The 9,561-nt window shown below is 39.4% G+C and overlaps 1 long non-coding RNA gene across 1 annotated transcript; it reads left to right on the top strand.

Annotated features, from left to right (window-relative positions):
• Positions 1–290: 290 nt before the first annotated feature.
• LOC137206354 (uncharacterized) lies at positions 291–6,322 on the top strand. The gene is made up of 3 exons (XR_010934625.1): positions 291–488; positions 4,187–4,361; positions 5,778–6,322. It is a non-coding gene; the product is annotated as an uncharacterized lncRNA (long non-coding RNA).
• The last annotated feature ends 3,239 nt before the right edge of the window (positions 6,323–9,561 follow it).

Genomic DNA, 9,561 nt, shown 5'->3' with positions numbered 1-9,561 from the left:
GCCGGCTCCTCACGCCGCAGCCGGGCCCAACGTGGCACCTCGGCAGAACCCTCCCAGACCGGGGCTGCGATTCAAACCCCCGGCGGCGCCTCGGCCAATCGTGAGCGGGCCGCCGGCCGAGCGGCGGCGACGTCGTCCAATCGCTTCTCACCACAGGCCCGCGGTTCGCCCGGGCGCAAGGGCAAGCAGCCAATGGAGACTCCGAAGGAAACAAAGGAGGCGGGAAAAGGAGAAGGGGTGCGGCCGAAGGCCCCGCCCCCTCCTCTGCTTTGAGTCACTTCTGGGCGTGCGTTCGGGTTGTTGGGGTGTAGAGGTGGCGGCCTCCGCGGCCCCTTTGATGGATGTCCAGCCGATGGACGGGCTGCGTGGGTGTGAGGGGCAGGAGTCCGGCCTCCGAGCAGTGGGCGGTTGCGGACGGGAGGCGCGAGGAGTGCCGGGACACCGAGGTCCGCTGCCCCGCCGGCCCCTACTGGTCTTTTGACTCCCAGGTTTGCTCTGCTTAATGCGGGGAAATTGAGGGTCGGTCGGAAGTTTAGAGCAGTTAGCTGTTTTTTCCTTGATATCTGAGCCTCTAACCCACTGAGAATTTATACTCACTTCCCCTGAAATGGTGGGCCTCAGACCTACCTGAGTATCTGGGGGTAGGAAGGGGTGCAGTTGAAGCTAACTGCACAGTTAAGCATCTGAAGTCATGACGTTACACCTGGAAAGAAGAGAATGCAGCCCGAGCACTTGATGGCCAGCAGGGCAGTGAACGCTGTTCTCCACAGACAGTAACAAAATAAATACGGCTCATGGGTTGTGGCTTTTACCATCATCGTGCAGACAAAGCACAGAAATTCTAAAGTAGGGTGACAGACCAGAAGGTCAATATTCTCAGCCTTGATGTAATGGTAAAGGTACAGCTGACAGAAGACAGCTTAGAGTAGAATGCCAGCCAGTAAACGTGGAAGAGGTAATAAAAGAGGAATGGTAAACTCACAAATCCTTTTCTTCTGAATCCAGGTATACTAAAAGGTAAAATGTAACTGATCTACTTTTTATTGCTAGGTTAAGAAAGAAGCTAGGTCCCCTGTGTAGCTTGTACTGCCCTGGTTGTCAATATTCTGGTAGAGATATTATTAGCCCAGAGCCAAAAGAAAATAACTAAAACCAACTATCTTAATTTACAAGTAAGTCACTACAGAGAAAGCTCTTTGGAAAGAGAGATGATTGGATTTAGGATTTGCTGATGGTGATTTGTGGAAGCTGAAGGGCTGGAATCATGCCTCTGACCTTCAAGAGACTCATCTTTCACAGCCACTAATCTGCAAGATGGAAAGTGCTTTTTCTCCATGGCAAAACTCCTTTTGACTCCGGGTCAGATGGGAAACTGTATTGAAATGCCCTTTAACATTCTTCAAAAAACAAACACAAAACAACAACGAAAAAGAATGGTCTGGAGGATTAAAGTTATTGATGATTTTAAATGGCAATCCGTCCCCCCCCCGCCCACAAAACCCCACATACCAGACTTTATGCCTTTTAGTATTAGTGTGTTCTTTTTAAGGACACTATTTGGGGAAACTTTTTTCCCCCTGCAAAAGCATGAACAAAAATTGCACTGAAAAAGACAAGTTAGCTTCCAGTGCTAAAAACCCTGCTTTGGAGGGGTTTCCATCATTCTTTTAGAGTCTATAGTCATAGCTGAGAAGCAATCATAAGCAGCCTCTTCAGCAACATTATTATTTGGTTTAGTAATAGGTTAGTGAATAACAACCCAAGCTGATTCTAAAAGGAGGGTTTTGGGTTTCATTTAATAATTCACCAGTATTTTGTGCACCTGCCCACCCTAATCATTACACCATTTTGCTACTTTTAAACTCTTCTGTATAAAACATTTTGTGTTACAGAAGAACCAGTTTCAGAAATCCTTTATTCCTGGTTGTAAAGATACACTATTCTTGTTCTTTGGTGTTTTGTTGCTATAGTAAAATCAGGTAAGGAGAGTTTTTAGATAGTAGTGTTGGCTTTAAAAAGATTCTTAAGTGGTGATTTTCAGTTTGATACCTACTGAAATAAGTGCTTATTACGATGAAAATAATCTAAAGCAAAATACTGATAGTTCCTTTTGCGGATAGAAATAAGGAAGATTTTTACTTCCTCCTCTCAATATATATAAACAGAAGTTTAGGCTATGGAGTTTTTTGTAATGTTATTAAAACCTTATATTCACCATATATATATATATTTTTTTATATATATATATATCACATAAACCATATGTTTCAGACAGGGTGGGTGCTTAACTCAAAATCTTTAAAAAAAATTTGAACTCAACTAAGCAAGCTTATGATTCTTTGCAAAATTCTGAGTTTATAAATACCTGCCTTCTGACTTAATGATAGATCAGTTCAGAGGGTGTGGCATGCTTCTTGTTTTAGCATGCCTGAAATAAAACTAAGAAAGAGTGCCTAGATTTTGGTGGGCTAAATTTGTATCTTGGCTTTTGGTTCTCCGGACTCCCTTGTTTTTGGCTCTCTTAGTAACCCTGTGGCCTCAGCTTCAATCTTCATTCTCACTTATGCCAAAAAGTAACTCCCTAGAGTGAGGTCTTCAACAGTACTTCCCAGCGTTTTCAAACCTGAGAATTACCTTTAAAGCCGGAAAAGTTGGCTGACCTCCACATAATAGTACTTGTATTTTTCAAGAGTTTGAGAATGCATAATGATAACAGTTCAAGTATTTGTATTGTATCATTACAGCAGAATCTACAAACATTTTAAGAAAGCTAGTACACAAATGGGCAAAATATTCTTTATTCTGTTCACAGACAATGCTTGGTCTGCATATGGGTTTCATAACCTTTTTGATAATTCTAGGGCTCTACTTGCCATAGAATTAAAATCATTCTTGTATCTACCCAATGCAAAATGAAACTCAGGCACTTAGGTAATTTGATCATTTGAGCCAGATACCCACTTCCCCCTTCTAACTTGCTCTCCCCTTCTCTAAGAAATTGGGTAATATAGACTGAGGTTCCTGCTTAATTCCCAAGAATTGTTTAAGCAGGTAACATCTCTCGAATTATCTGAATATTTTTGTTTTCTGCTTCAGTAAGATTTTGGAGACCTGCCCATTATAAAACAGGAAAATCATGGTGTTATCTTTTTTTTTTAATTTAATTTATTTATTTTTGGCTTCATTGGGTCTTCGTTGCTGCATGTGGGCTTTTTCTAGTTGTGGTGAGTGGGCGCTACTCTTCGTTGTGGTGCACGGGCTGCTTATTGCGGTGGCTTCTCTTGTTGCGGAGCACGGGCTCTAGGTGCGCGGGCTCAGTAGTTGTGGCTCGTGGGCTCCAGAGTGCAGGTTCAGTAGTTGTGGCGCACGGGCTTAGTTGCTCTGTGGCATGGGGGATCTTCCCAGACCAGGACTTGAACACGTGTCCCCTGCATTGGCAGGTGGATTCTTAACCACTGTGCCGCCAGGGAAGTCCCCATGGTGTTATCTTAAACCTATAATCAAGATTAAAAAAGCAAGATGAGTCTATACCTACCTCTTGCTTGGTTAACCTTTTCCTGTTTTCCAGTTGGATAAATCAAGTCCCTGAAAGGGTAAGACAATTTGCCAGATTTAAGAGGAACATTTACATCAGAGCAAGGACCAAAATGTGTTCTTTCTATATCCATCTTAGCTTTGGGCCAAAGTTACATAGAATGTCAGGAGGAGATCAAAAATAAATCTCCCACTGCAAGTCTGTACTACTGAATGGACAACTTTATGCTAAGATGAAGGGCTTGCAGCTATTCCTTCTCTTTGACACTTGCTAAAGGATGTCACTTCATTGTTTTTTTTCTGTTGTAACCTCCCAAGTAGGGAGGATAATACTGCCATAAACACATCTCCCTGACCACTAGTTAAACATGTCTAAACTCTTGAATATATTTCACTTTTATAAGTTAGAAGAGATACTAAAGATATATTCAAGTAAAGCCACACTCTATGCAAATTAGGGTTCCTGGCAACATCTCACAGATTGTTGAGTGAGTGGATAAGAAAGTAAAGTATTAAATCTCGTTGCGTATTCACAGCTAGTGGTTTTGAACTTTTATTTAAATTAACTAGTGTCCAGTGGAATTTTGCCACTCATCAGTTATTGTATGCAAGCAGTGAATTTTAACCATTTCTTTTTTTTCTTAAACTAAAGGAAGAAGAATTCCTCTGTGTGGAAAATGGCATTTTAAAATATCAAAACCATTGCTTGGGCATTTTCTAGGATAACATTAGGGGCTGAAATGCTAAATTCTATCTTCAATTTCTACTATGTAAAGGCTTTTTTACACCTGTACAAGATTTCAAAAGTGGCCTTTTACCAAGCGCAGGTGAGATGGAGCCCTTGTTGTCCTTTCACCTTAGGACAGAGTTTCTCCTTCCTCATAGCTGTGCCTTGCTGTGGTTTTACAAGGAGCTGATTCCTCATGAGCTGAAAGAGTTAACTATCAAGAAGAGGTTATCCATGTCCAAGATCCTCTGTTTAACGGCAAAGAGACTTTTGAAAGATTGTCAAAACACAACAGCTTTAGAGTTTAAAGGGTAAGCTTTTGGTTATCTGGAAAATTCCCTTATGTGGAAAAATTAGAATTATTAAGATATTCTATGTTTTGAAATGACCCATGGTATTCACAAATTTTATTGTAACTCATTACCAATTAGATGTTCAGGATGGATAGAGTTCATGGTCTTAAAAACCCGTATGGTTTATAATGTTACTTGTTTATTACCAACAACAACATCCTTGATCTAATAAGTGTTTTTGCCATTTTGAGATGGCAAACACTAATATTTTAACCTTTCCTAATGAAATTATGTAAAACTGTGCCATGATCTGTAAACAGGCCATCACTCTTTGCAGAGGCATGGCTGTGTGCCTTGTGGGGAGACACTGTAGCGTAATGATTGAAAGCACAGACTCTGGGGTCATCTGCCTTGGCTCAAACCCTGGCTCTGTCATTTATTAGCCTGGCAAGTTGCTTAACATATCTGGCCCTCAGTTTCCTTGTAAAGCAGGGATAATAATAGTACCTGCTTCATAGGGTTGTTTTAAGGATTTAATGAAATAATTCATGTAAAAACTTGTTTGCCTAAACACAAAGTGAATGTACACTGTTTTTGAGAGGTAGTATTAGCTGTTATTATTAATATTTCAATATGTACACCCCCTACAGATACTGGAAGCAATGAGCTTTTTTTTTTTTTCTCAACTGATCAACTTTGGTTACTTCACATTAATTAAAAATTCAGGGGTCATTTTCATCAGTATAAACTATACTAAAATAATCCTGTGGTGGTGTTTTTTTTTTTTTCTCCTAGATGATTTTAATGATTTGGAATGCTCTTAACGACCTGACTGGGTATTTTCACAACAACTGTTAGGCTGACTGCTGTTCCAATCATCATAGTTCTGTTTTGTGTGGTGGCCCTTTATATGAAATAGCCTTCCTGCTTCCTTGGCTCCCTTGGAAGTACTATCATGAAGGTGACTGGGTTAGTGGGCTTCACCTGGTGGTATCATTATGTGCTTTTGATAGCACGCTTACCTTTGTTCAGCAAACCCAGTGTGTACTGTTTGCAGAAATTTTCACTAGATATTTCACTAGTCAGCTAATTATTTAAATTATTTTCACTAATTTCACTAGTCGGCTTCAGCTTATTAAAATCAACCAAGTGGCATCACTGGTAGGATCTACCAGTATCCTTTTCTGTGGTCTCATCTCTGATAACATGGAAATTTTGCTCAGTTTTCAGGCCATCACTGTTGTCATGCTATTCTTGCTACTGCCAGCCTTTACACTGGCATGCGCCACGTGAGTCACTTAGAACCTAAAAGAAGCCCTGAGGAAAACCCTTTCTCAGAAACTGAATAGGATCTCCCCTGGACCTCCATCATCTCACTGATGAGACAAATCTTGATCCAGAAAAACTTTCGCCTTTTTCTGACTATGAATTTCTTCCAAGTCTTCCATTTAACCTTCTTCAGTAACTTCATGATGATCTCTGTTGATAATCTCATTCCTAAGGATGTTCTTCCTTCTTCCATAAGCGGCATCAGGCTTTATCTGCCCACAGGTATGTGATGATTCTTCATGTATCTTCCTACAGGGATTAAAGATGTAACTCTTACCTGGCTGAGGAATTAAAAACCTGATTATATCAGTAGTTGGAAAAAATGATTCACATTTATTAAGAGACCCAAAGATTCAGAGTCCCAGAAATTATACAAGATTCTGTAGAAACATAATGGAAACAAGAGATGCAAGGAAAAAAGGAAGGAGCACCCAAGAAAGCTGAGCAATGTAATATTTTAAACATTTAGCTTTTCAATTTTGTTCTCCTGAGCTTCCTCATTTAAACCTCCACACAACTACAGAGGAAAATACATGGCTTCCTGTGAGCCTGTCATTTTGCTTTATCCTGACATTTAAGATTCCTGTGACTGTTACAAGGAAGAAGAGTTACTTGATCATGGATTCCTGAAGCCAGGTTTCAAAAACACTTGGCTAAAAGACTGGAGTCCTAGAATTCCAGAGCGTTAGTAAAATTCCATGGCCATGACCATTATTGTAGAGGGTGTATCCTCCAAAAAATATACCAACCTGTTGTTTATTACACGATTTGGAGAGTTGATGAATAAAATTGCTTCCCTTAACCTAAATATATCCTCTAAAGATATGACTTAATCTAGCCTATGATATGGGTTTTTCCTGTTTTCACAATTAAAATCTGTTATCTATACTCTTCAGAGAATAAGTTATTCTAGATAGACAAGTTTTTACTGTTTACTAACTTTCCAAAAGATTTAAACCATGTGGGGTAGAAGTAGTTCTGAAATGTTCTAAATGTTGCCACACTTTCTTAAGCAAAGTATGAGGGATAGAATTTGCCTTTCTGCCATTAGCTCAAGGCCTTTATCATAGTTTGGTTACTGTATATACCATAATACTGGTAACTCACATTTTCTGAGTGCTTACCATGTGCAATGGGCCATGCCAAGTACATTGTATACGTTATCTCGTGTAATCCTGACAACTACCTTTGAAAGACCCATCCTGCCAAATGAGAAAAGGGAGGCTCAGAGGCCCTTAGAGTCGTGCACTTTAAGATTCTCTCTCTAAAGTGTACTGTGTTTATGTGGTCTGTTTAGCAGAATTTACCAAATAGAGTAGCATTTTTGGCTTATCAGTATAGTCTCAGGGACTATGTGTACACAGTAAAATGATGCTCCCCCTTCATGGCAGTTTGAGGTTTTTCAAGCTGTTTGCTGACCCAGAATGGGGAGCTGTTTGAGTTCTTGTTTCTACTTGTTATTGTCAGATTCTAGGCTATATATACATTCCCACTTTTAATCATGTACTTGCCTATAGTATCTCCTCCAGGTAAAAAAAAGTTTGTTGAACTCTTACATAAATTAAAAAAAAAAAAGTAGATAGATATTTTTATTTTTTTGGCCACACCCAGTGGCATATGGCATCTTAGCTCCCTGACCAGGGATCGAACCTGTGCCCCCTGGAGTGGAAGCATAGAGTCCTAACCACTGGACCACCAGGGAATTCCCAATAGATAGATGTTTTTAAGCAGTTTAATTGAGATGTAATTCACATACCATACAATTAATTCACCCATTTAAAGTATACAATTCAGTGGTTTTTAATATATTCGCAGACTTGTGCAACCATCAGCACAGTCAATTTTATTTTTGTTTATTTTTAAATTTTTTGGCCGTGCCACATGGCTTGCAGAATCTCAGTTCCCCGAACAGGGATTGAATCTGGGCCAAAGCAGTGAAAGCCTGGAATCCTAACCACCAGGCCACAAGGGAACTCCCACCACAGTCAAGTTTAGAACATTTCATAATCTCAAAAAAATGAGTTGAAATAAGGTAGTTTTTTGGTTACGGTTTTATTGAGGTATGATTGACTCTCAAGAAACTACATATATTTAAACTGTACGACTTGGTAAAGTTTGACCTATGTATGTACCATGAAACCATCACCACAATCAAAATAGTAGACGTACTCATCGCTCTCCAAATTGTCCTTGTAATCCCTCCCTCTAATTCTTCCTTAGTTTGCATTTTCTAGATTTTTATATAAATGGAATAATACAATACCTACTATTTTTTGGTCTGGATTCTTCAGTCATGTTGCTGTGGTATCAGTATTTCATTCCGTTTTATTGCCAAATAATATTCCATTGTGTGGCTATACCACAGTTTGTTTACCTATTCACTTTTTAATGGGCATTTGGTTGTTTCCAGTTTGGGGCTATTACAAACAAAGCTGCTGTGAAAATTTGTGTCTTTTTTTTTTAGATGAATTTTAATTTAATTTTTATTTATTTTTTTATACAGCAGGTTCTTATTAGTCATCAATTTTATACACATTAGTGTATACATGTCAATCTTTGTATGGACATAGGCTTTCCTTTCTCTTGGGTAAACCCCTAGGAGTAGAATGGCTGAACTGCATGGTAGGTAAATGTTTAACTTTTAAAGACACTGACAAACTGTTTTCCAAAATGGTTGTACCATTTTACATTCCTCCCAATCATGTATAAGTTTTCCAGTTCCTCCACATTCTCATCAATATTATATCAGGCTTTTTAGTTTTGGCTATACTAGTAGGTGTGTAGCAGTATCTTATTGTAGTTTTGATTTGCATTTTCCTAATGACTGCTAATGATGTTGAGCATCTTTTTTTTTTTTTTGGTGGTACGCAGGCCTGTCACTGTTGTGGCCTCTCCCGTTGCGGAGCACAGGCTCCGGACGCGCAGGCTCAGCGGCCATGGCTCACGGGCCCAGCCGCTCCGTGGCATGTGGGATCTTCCCAGACCAGGGCACAAACCCCTGTCCCCTGCATCAGCAGGCAGACTCTCAACCACTGTGCCACCAGGGAAGCCCTTGAGCATCTTTTAATGTGCTTACTTGCCACCCATATATCTTTTTGGTGAATTATTTGTTTAAATATTTAATTATTTTTTAAGTGAATTGTATATTGTTGAATTGTAAGAGTACTTTATATATTCAATATATTATGTATTCTCAGTAAAGGTGCTTTGTTGGATATATGTTCAGCAATATTTTCTCCCAGTCTCTCTTGGCTATTAAGAAGTATAGCCAAAAGATTTCAACGATCATTTTTCTCAAGCCTTCACACTAACATATGAATCTCTGTTGATCTCAAAAAAAAAATCATTATAAAGTGGAAATCCAAAGTTGCCTTAAATTTTATTCTTAATTTCTAAAGAAGTGACACGTATAAATTATTGGGGTAAAAAAAATGACAGCTTGTTGGAATTTGTTGTTATTTATGTGGCTAAGTCACTTTAACACAATACCTGTTGGTTTTGGTAACGAAGGCTAAGCACTGTATTTTCATTTTCTCAGGCTCTCTTCCCAGTGGCTTTCTTTTTGAGGAATTGAATAAATGAAAGGAGAAAAGAATGAGCAAGTGCTTTTTCTCTCTAATAACTGTTTTAATCGATCTGTGACTCTTCCACATCCCACTCCCCTCCAAGAGGCAGAAT

This window comes from Pseudorca crassidens, chromosome 15, assembly GCF_039906515.1.
Source record: "Pseudorca crassidens isolate mPseCra1 chromosome 15, mPseCra1.hap1, whole genome shotgun sequence".
Classification (NCBI taxonomy): domain Eukaryota; kingdom Metazoa; phylum Chordata; class Mammalia; order Artiodactyla; family Delphinidae; genus Pseudorca; species Pseudorca crassidens.
This window is presented reverse-complemented; position numbering and strand designations above follow the sequence as displayed.